The 9,442-nt window shown below is 44.3% G+C and overlaps 1 protein-coding gene across 1 annotated transcript in view; it reads right to left on the reverse strand.

Moving 5' to 3' along the window:
• The window catches only part of SAXO1 (stabilizer of axonemal microtubules 1), a 31,351-nt gene that overhangs the window by 13,601 nt on the left and 8,308 nt on the right, over nt 1-9,442 (reverse strand). The gene's annotated exons all lie outside the window — the stretch shown is intronic.

A 9,442-nucleotide genomic window follows, 5' to 3' on the forward strand; every position in this document is an offset into this window, starting at 1 on the left:
ATTGCAATGTGGGGAAAACCATGAAGCCAGCCATTGCCTCTACAGAGTTCCACCCTTATTGCAGACATTGTGATATATCACACAGCTTCCCAAACGTCGTGACACATTAAGTGTGTCAACTGCAGTGTGTAGGTATGTCACATGAACACTCCCTGTGCTCCTCTCAGGGTCGGAAAGGGGCTAGTTTAACCTTTGGTTTGCTAGTAAAACTAAATTACCATGTTGTGAAATGATGCAAGTCTAAAAAGTGTGTCACCAACATGAAAAGCTTTGAAAGCTCTGATATTTCAGTGTATCGCGGTGCTTAGCTGGTGATATATCACAACGCTGGAAACCAGGTATTGCCCAGCTGTACTTCTGGCCTGGCCATTTCAATAGAATTATCTTACTGCCTCCTGCCCCACCCCCTTGACATGGCAGAAGATTTTGGGGGATGCTCTGTGTTTATACAGAAAACTCTTTGCACTGCATGGTAGAATATATATGTCAACAAACACTCATGGGCTATGGAGGGGAATATTATTGATATCAACCTACACCATGGAAAATCTTCAATCCATATCTTTGCTAAAGTATTATAAAGCACCATCTGCAATTAAAGGTGTTGCTGTGTTGCATTGTCTGCCTTGAAGCAATATTGCTAGCTCATCTTCGGAGCCTACAGTGGTTTGGCTGGCTGAAAACACATGGCCCGCCAAGCTGAAATAGGCTTTTCTGTAACACCTAGAGCTGCAAAGGTTCTTTATGATCCATGCGCGGGCGGTGCGGAAGAAAGATCTTTCATTTCACGAACTGATAGTGACGAGTGCTATCCTGCTTACAGTACTTTATGACCTCGACTTTGCATTGTTAAAATCACCCCTAGTAATTAGAAGTGAATTGGGTGGATTTCTATGCACTTGGCCAAAGTCCTGGCCCCCAAGTTGTCAGCTGGTGTGACTAGATGGAGTGCTGTTAGAAAGGGATCTGACAGCATCTCGAAGGTTCACCTTCTTCATGAAACAAGGGCCTTTGTGACACGAAATTGGGGAATGAGCCTCAAGAGCACACATGAACCAGGCACCATGGAAGTGTTGTCTTGGGGGCTCTCGGGAGGCCGCAGCCAGGAAAGGATGTTGCCAGAGACCCAAATTCCTGAATGGGGCACTAATACAGAAAAATAAAAGAGGGCTACTGAATATTCATAGAATTGTAGTGTTGGAAGGGATCCCAACCCCATGGAATATGTAGCTCTGCCATTTAGGGATCAAACCTGCAACCTTGAAATTATCAGCGCCACGCTCTAACCAACTGAGCAATCCAGGCCCGGTAATTCAGATTTTCAAGACACAGGGATTATGTCCTTGTAGGAAAGTGCTCAAAAGTCTCATATAAATTGCGTGACATCACACAATTACCAGATTATGATTTGTGTATGGGAATGGGTGAATCTGTCAATTTTGATTTCTTTCAGTTTCTCATTCACCCCCACCCCACCTTACAGTTCTCCACATTTCTATATCAGCTTTGCATTTTTATTTTATTTTTTAAAAAATCCTCATGAATATTCACTGGCATCTTAGTGTGACTGTTGCCCAGTCTGCAACACCCGTAGGTTCTTGAGGGTCCGGCCTGACCTTGGTGGCCACCTCCTTATTCATAGTAACGGCCGCCCTCTGTCCAGGCATCAGTTCACTGCCGTATTGAGAAAGGTTATTTCGGTTTGCGGAGGCAATCCCAGCCGCTTCTCAGGGCACTCATTCCACATTGGGGCTGCAATGCCTGGGGCATGTTCCCTGACAAACAAGGCCATGGGCCACTGGCATTCCAAGGTGTACGTTCGCCTGGTCGGCAATCACTGATGAGTCCCTGTAACTCTTCCTTTCACAGGTCTTCTTTGGCGATCACTCGTAGCTGAGTAAGATTGTCTTCCATAAACACGGTTTTAAGAATGAGTCCATAAGTGACTGTGAAGGCCAATTCTGGATCCATACGTCCTTCCACAGTGGACATGTTAGTTTCCGGGCAGGAGTGGATCACAGTGTGGATTTGCCAAGCATGCCTTCCTCTTAACACATTTCTCCCTTGCGTCCTGAGTTCGAGTGTCTTCAAAGCCCATGACACCTTTTGTAAAGGCTGTTCTCCAATTGCAGCACTCGCAGGCCAGTGTTTTCCAGTTGTCAGTGTTTATACTACAATTTTTTAGATTTGCCTTGAGACAGTCTTTAAACCTCTTTTGTTGACCAGCATTACGCTTTCCATTTTTAAGTTCGGAATAGAGTTGTTGCTTTGGAAGACAAGAATCAGGCATCTGCACAACATGACCAGTCCAACGAAGTTGATGTTGAATCATTGCTTCAACACTGGTGGTACCCCCAGCAAGCACATATGGATCCTTGGCCACAGTGTTATGCACTGGGCAGGCATCCACACAGCTGTGAATCATTGGGGTGAGTATCTGAGCATCCACCTCAGAGTCCGCTTATTCTGGTTGGGCAAATGAGGGATGCATTGGGAAGCCCTCATGCCAAAGTTACAACGCAAAAACACTTCTCACGGTCCCCCAGACGCCTTGCTGATTCACCTGGGCGAGAATGACCTGGTCACCCAAAAGAGCATCTAATCATGGCAGCAGTTGCAGATATTGAAACAATTAGGACAATTTCCCCCCCGATACCACCATCTTCTAGTCTGAGCTCCTTCTGCATCTAAAATGGAAAGGAGCTTTCAAGCCTTCTCGCCTCAGCTACGCCCTAGTAAAAATCAACAGGGCTATACGCAATGCGACCCTGCGTCTTGGTGGCTGAATGATAAAACATCCAGAAATTAAATCTGACAAACTGGACCTTTTCAGAACTGACCGAGTGCATCTTACACCTACAGGGAATGAATGTCAGTTGAGAGATGTGAAGCAGAGCCTTGAAGAGTGGATTCAGCTGTAGGTAGTCTTGGTAGCGAGACTGCGATTCCGTGGTTTCGGGTGGTGGTTTTAGGTCCTGGGCGGAATCCTTTAGTCCAGGAGTACGCAAACTAAGACCCATGGGGGTTGTTTAACTGGCCTACGAGCCACTCCCGAACCAAGTTGCCTGCTTGGCGAGTCCTTGTGTCCTGTGCTAAACTGGTGCAGTGCGGAGTGGGGAATCGCTTCCATGGCACCGGAAATCGCGTCTGTGCAGACGCCGGAAATCACAACTGTGCAGACGCAGGTAATCACGGGATATTCACTGGAGTGAACCGGCCCAGGCAAGGTAAACCTTGCCAACCCCTGCTTTAGTCTAACAACTGCAGAAGGGGTGAAGGGGTGACTCACCCTGCAATAGCAGGGTTCCCCATTAGAGGGGTATTGAGGGGAGTCTCCGTCCACAAGCGCATGGCAAATGGGCCACAGAGCTCCCCCCAGCATCACAGGAAGGGACCAGCTGTGTAAATGCACATTTTGCAGTGGTCTCAAATTCTTATTTGACCTGCCATGCCTCAGACCCCCAACTGGGGCTGAGAAGGATACATGCCTATGCCAAGGTTTCCTACATCTGAAATTTAATAAAGTTGGGGCCATTTTAATCCCAAAATATGTTGTTGGGTCTACTCCTTTGCCCTTGAGGTCTGGCTCCCAGGGTAAGGGGGGGGGGACTGCGCCTGGGCATGCAAACAACGGTCTACATTCTTCTTATTATTTTTGGAATATCCTTGCATATAAATTTCAAGGCAGTTTACAACCGTACAATAAAACAACTAGAAGCAAGAAAGGGAAACACCCTAGGCAGAGAGACCTAACAATTCTTCATCCAGCTGGAAAAGCTTGTCGAAACAAGAACATCTTCAATTGTTTCCGGACACTACAAATTCTGAGTACCTGCAATATCTCAACATTATAGGATTATTTTTATAAGATATATATACATGGGTATGCAGGATAGCTTACAGAGATAATGTAAGGAAGCAAAAGCATACATGTGCAACACATCACAATGTATCACACAGGAATATTAGATGTGGTAATAGTATTAAGAAAATGAAAACACATTGCAGATAAAGGCATATGGAAATGTCAGCCCGTTGCTTTTAGACAGTGAGTGGTTTTGAAATAAAACTTAAAGGTGCAGTGAAAAGCAACTCCTCCTTTGGGGAAAGCAAAAGTTTGAAGTCTCTACGCTTATGACTTTAATCCAAAACCTCTACAGGGTTAGCAGGAACTCCTGCAGAGCTCAGAAGCATTTTCCGAATGCCATGGTTGTAACATAGCGCTCTGGATGATAAACCTGATTCCATGAACGCTTCCCAAACGCTAAAACATAGACCAGCAGTTGCATGCACCAATAAACCCAAGTTGGCCATGAAAGCTGGCATCGTGCACATGCAACCAGTACAACACACACACAGATGCCATTCATTGGTGAAAAGACAAGCCACTCTTATGCACGTGCCAAATATCTCTCTTTACACCAAGGATCATTACCTGTGACATATTGGCCAAGCCTGCATATGTACCATACACTTCAAGCACATTTTAACCCAGGGGTCAGCAAACGTTTTCAGCAGGGGGCCGGTCCACTGTCCCTCAGACCTTGTAGGGGGCTGGACTATATGGAGGGGGGGGGAATGAATGAATTCCTATGCCCCACAAATAACCCAGAGATGCATTTTAAATAAAAGGACACATTCTACTCGTGTAAAAACACACTGACCATCCGCGGGCCGGATTTAGAAGGCAATTGGGCCAGATCCGGCCCCCAGGCCTTAGTTTGCCTACCCATGTTTTAATCCAAAGAATCCCGGGGATTGTAACTTGTTAAGGCTGCTGGCAATTGTAGAGCTGTGAGGGGTAAATTACAGTCCCCAAGATTATTTGAGGAGAGTCATGTTCTTTAAATGCATGGTGCGTACGCAACCAAAGGCTCTGGAGCCATTGCTGTATGCTATGTGCATTAGCTCTGTACATAGCTGTCAACTTTCAGATTTGAAAATAAGGGATCAGCAGCCTCACCTGTCCCAGGCACTCCTATCTTCCACTGCCTCCCGCATTTTGGTCAAACTCATGCTGGTAGCTTCGAGAACACTGTCCAACCAACTTAATTACACATTGGGTGAAGGTAAGTGTGAAGCTACAACATTCCTACTATCAGCGTAAGTGACACATTCTCTCTCTCTCTCTCTCTCTCTCTCTCTCTCTCACACACACACACACACACACACACACACAGAGTAGAGCCCCTCTGAGCCAAAGGCCCAAAGGCAGAAAGCCCAGCCAGCAGCCAAACGAAGCCTCAAGCGGTGGTTCCCACAGCGCGGCAACCCGGCAAAGGGATACAGCAGCAAGGAAAACCACACTGTCACCTCTCCGTTGGGAAGCGCTGAAGCAAAGGCGAGTCCCCAGGCAACGCGGCCAATTTGATTGGCACAAGACATGCAAGCTCCACTCCCCAGTCGTTCTCAGACTCCTTATTGGTGAGCAACGCAGTTGATGAGCCTCCCTGGCCAGCCAGCAGGGAGAGGAGCTGCTTCCTTTGAAATCAGAGAAATTTACGGGATATCAACAATCCGGGATAGCAGCAGGAAACGGCGCTGGAATAAGGGAGATTCCCGCCAAATAAGGGTAGGTTGACAGCTATGGCTCTGTAACGGCCTGTCCCACGCTGACGTGTAAAACAGGGTATGTGATTAGGCTGACTGACAATAACAGATTCATATATTTATTTTTTTAAAGATTTTTAATATGCTTTTTATCACATGATCAGACCTTGTGTACTTCAGTAGAAAAGCAGCAACTCAAACATATATTATTATTATTATTATTATTATTATTATTATTATTATTACTACTACTACTACTACTATTTCATCCATCAGAATAACCACTTAACATTACAATCCAGACACACAGCTTTATAAGGGGATGGGAGTGGACAAAAAGTGAAATCCAGATCTTTATTGCTTAGCCAAAGGCCATCACCTGTCCATACAACAGTACAATAAAACGTGAGACACCACTCAAAATAGTTTTAAAACCAAGAGCATTGTTCATCGCAATAGCCTATATAAATTGAATATCTTTTATGAAACAATTATTATTTTTAAGTTTACTCTTATTATTAGTAGCAGCAAATAATATCACAGAAAAGACAGGCTCCTGCCCGTTCATAATCTAACTCAACACCTTAACAACAGAGTTGACAGTCCCCTGCTATCTGACAATTCTCCATTGACTTTCGTTATACTAAGCCACCCTGTCACTCAAGTCATGTGGGATCCAGCTCATTCCACAAAAACCACAATTAGAAAACAAGCTAGATAAAACATAATCTTATGGGTCTGGTTTGTCCGCAAAAAGAGCAGTACATTCTGTCCTCCCCAATTCCTTTTGTTCCCCCAACCACTTTGCTACTAATTTATAGCTATGGCGACTCTATAGACTGTGCTGCAATACTTTATACGCCAGAGTTTCCGCCCCAGAGACCTCGGGGCTCCTCCAAAGAAATTCCTCTGAACCATCCCTCTGAATGTTCAGAGGAGAAGCTATTCAGCCCTTCCAAGGTGAATTGTCGCATTTTCAGGGGTTCAAGGGGCCAAAGAGGGAACCGCTGAACATCTTCCCCCTTTCTCTTATGGTAGCAGCTGCGTCTGTTGCATCAAAAGCTCTTGAGCAAGGCGAAACCGGGTGCAACAGCTACACTGTTTTCCAAAAGAAAACTTTGGTGTTCTCTAGTGCGGGTATATATACGTACAGTTTGATGGTTATTTTTGAGGAAAGCAAAACCAAAGTTTTAGAAATGCACAAATCTGTGCTCTGAACTGGCTGCTGTGATAAGAGTCAGCTGTGATTTATCAGCCACTGGGAGCATTTTATTAATTCCGAATGAGGTCAATAGTCTGAGAAGAGGACAGACATTGGAGCATGTTGTTAAAGACTCTCGTGAATGTCTCCTCTTTATAAGCTGCAGCGAGGCAGAGTCATTACAAGGTCAGCTTCTTTACTGTCAGCTCGCAGGGTCAGCAAAGGGTCCGCCATGAGATCATTACATTTCTCAAGGCAGACGGCCTGTCATGACATTCGCTTAAAAACTTCCCTTTGTCTTTTGAAGGCTGTAATCCTAAACACGCTCGGGACAGCCCTGCAAAGCAGAATTAACTGCTTTTTCAAGTCAATGACTTTGTCCTCCTTCCTGGTTTTCTGGTTTAGGCAAAATGGTGCCCGTGAAAGCCACCGGCTAGGTGCACCAAACGGCTCAACGAGTTGCAACCTTGCAAGTCCACAATTGGACCTCTGGCTCCTTTAAAGGCAGGGTGGAGAATTATATCCGGGCCTCTGGTGAAGGGATTAAGCCTCCCCAGTTTTCTTTGTGTAAATCTTCCTGAAGCTGCTGTTTGCCCCAAGGTGTTTTTCTTAATTTGCACCAGGAAAATGGCAGAAGGGGCTGGGACCAGGAGTATATATGTTAAATACTTAGAATAATGGTTATATACACAACTGACAGACAGCAAAATGGAAGCATATTTATAATTTTGTGTATTATGAGGATTATATGAGGATTATTAATGTGTTTTATCTTCTTTTGCTCTTTAGTTTCCTTTCTGGTTGATATACTGTCTTCTATTTTCTTTTTAGTTTAGTTGGAATTTGATGGTATATTAGGTTGAAAACTGTTAATAAAATTGATTGATTGATTTTTTTAAAGGAAAATGACATGGGGGAGGATTAACTCCCCTTTTAGCAACACCAGAATCCAGATCCAATTGAACACTGAACTGTAAAACGCAATACAGAATGCAAAACTTTCATCAGCATCCAGCTGTTTGCCAGTATAAAGTCCAAAATTCCGATAGGAGTGTTTATAAATGTAAAAAAAAAAAAAAAATCAGCAGCACAGATGGCAACCTGGGACCATAGCAGCACCAGATAAAGAATGGCTTGTGGCCTAGCACATATTGCAGTCCATTAACAGAAAATTAGGATGACAAAGAAGTGATTATAGGAAAAGGTACCACAGCACATCTTCAGATGAGAAGTAAGAGGGTTTTCCTTCCAAACTGGGTATCATGCAAGCTTATTGCAAAAGGCAGTTAAATGCAAACAGGTGTGGTAATTAAGATCCTAAATACCAATTAAATGGGTAGAACATAATATTTCCTCCTTTGGTGAAACCCAATCTAAGAAAGAAACTTCCTGAAGGAAGAATGTCAGAGATCAGAGAGAATTTCTGAGGCCTAAGACAGCTTTCCTAATCCAAAAGTCAGCCGTCGGTTCTCAGCTGGCAGAAGGCAAGACTTATTTTACAAGCCCCCTGTCCACAAAAAGCTGCCATTCACTGAAGCTGATGAAGAAAGAGATATAAACCCACAGCGACTTAAGAGGATTAGGGATGGGGCAGATTTTACAATGGGACCTGTTCAAATCATCTGATCGTTTGAGTTCTGGATCAGATTCACAGAGTTACTTCCTGGCGTTTGCTGCATTAGGAGTTATTTAGTTATTTCTCTCTATTTTATTTTTTAAAATATATCTGCGCTCATGTGAATCTCAAATGATATGATGGTGCAAGCAAAACAAAAGAGGAAATTCTCACATGTTGTGTTTCATTCACAAACAACGAAACTACGCAACCAAGAGAAAGAAAACAAGGGCTGAGAGACAGGGCACGATAAATAAAAATATGTGGATGTGGCTTTTTCACGTAGGCAGAACCGATCTCACTTCATTGAGTGCAACACTACTTGCTAGAAGAGAAGGCTAGGTTATACAGTCAAACCTCGGCTCCTGAACGCCTCCGCTGCCGTACATTTTGGCTCCCAAATGCCGAAAACCCAGAAGTAAGTGTTCTGGTTTTTGAACATTTTTTGGAAGCTGAACGTCCAATGCAGCTTCCGCTTGACTGCAGGAAGCTCCTGCAGCCAATCGGAAGCCGTGCCTCGGTTGTCAAACATTGGGCTTCCGAAAAGGATTAAGTTCTGTTAAGTTGTGGGTGAACATATCAGACAACACAGCAATTCTTCAAACAGCTCTTGTTTATTCACAGGCCAGAACTGAACTGAACTGAACTGAAGGGTTCAGCCAGCCTGCTTATAGAGGGCTCCGCTAGAACGCAACAGTAACCATTTTCTGTAACTATCCAATCCCTGAACATCACTTTTGATCCCTTATTTGCATATGTGGACCTGAACTATCTACAGTATCCCCCTGCTGGCCCAGGGTGAAAACTTCAGTACATAACAAGTTCAACAAAGGAGGTTTGACTGTATTTTGTTATTTTATGAGAGCCATGCTTTTAGCCTGCCACTGGTGGTATTCCGTCAGAATCATTTCCTATCCTAGCCAGCACATTCATGCACATCATAAAATGTGTCCCAGCATGCTGTGGGCCATTGCCTTGGTAATAAGCTATCCTTTTGTGAAGCATGCTGGGAAATTATCCACAAAGCATTCTGAGCCAACAAGCAAAATTGATGATGAAAGCAACCTCTTGCTGCA

This window comes from Podarcis cretensis (assembly GCF_951804945.1).
Source record: "Podarcis cretensis genome assembly, chromosome: 17".
Taxonomy (NCBI): domain Eukaryota; kingdom Metazoa; phylum Chordata; class Lepidosauria; order Squamata; family Lacertidae; genus Podarcis; species Podarcis cretensis.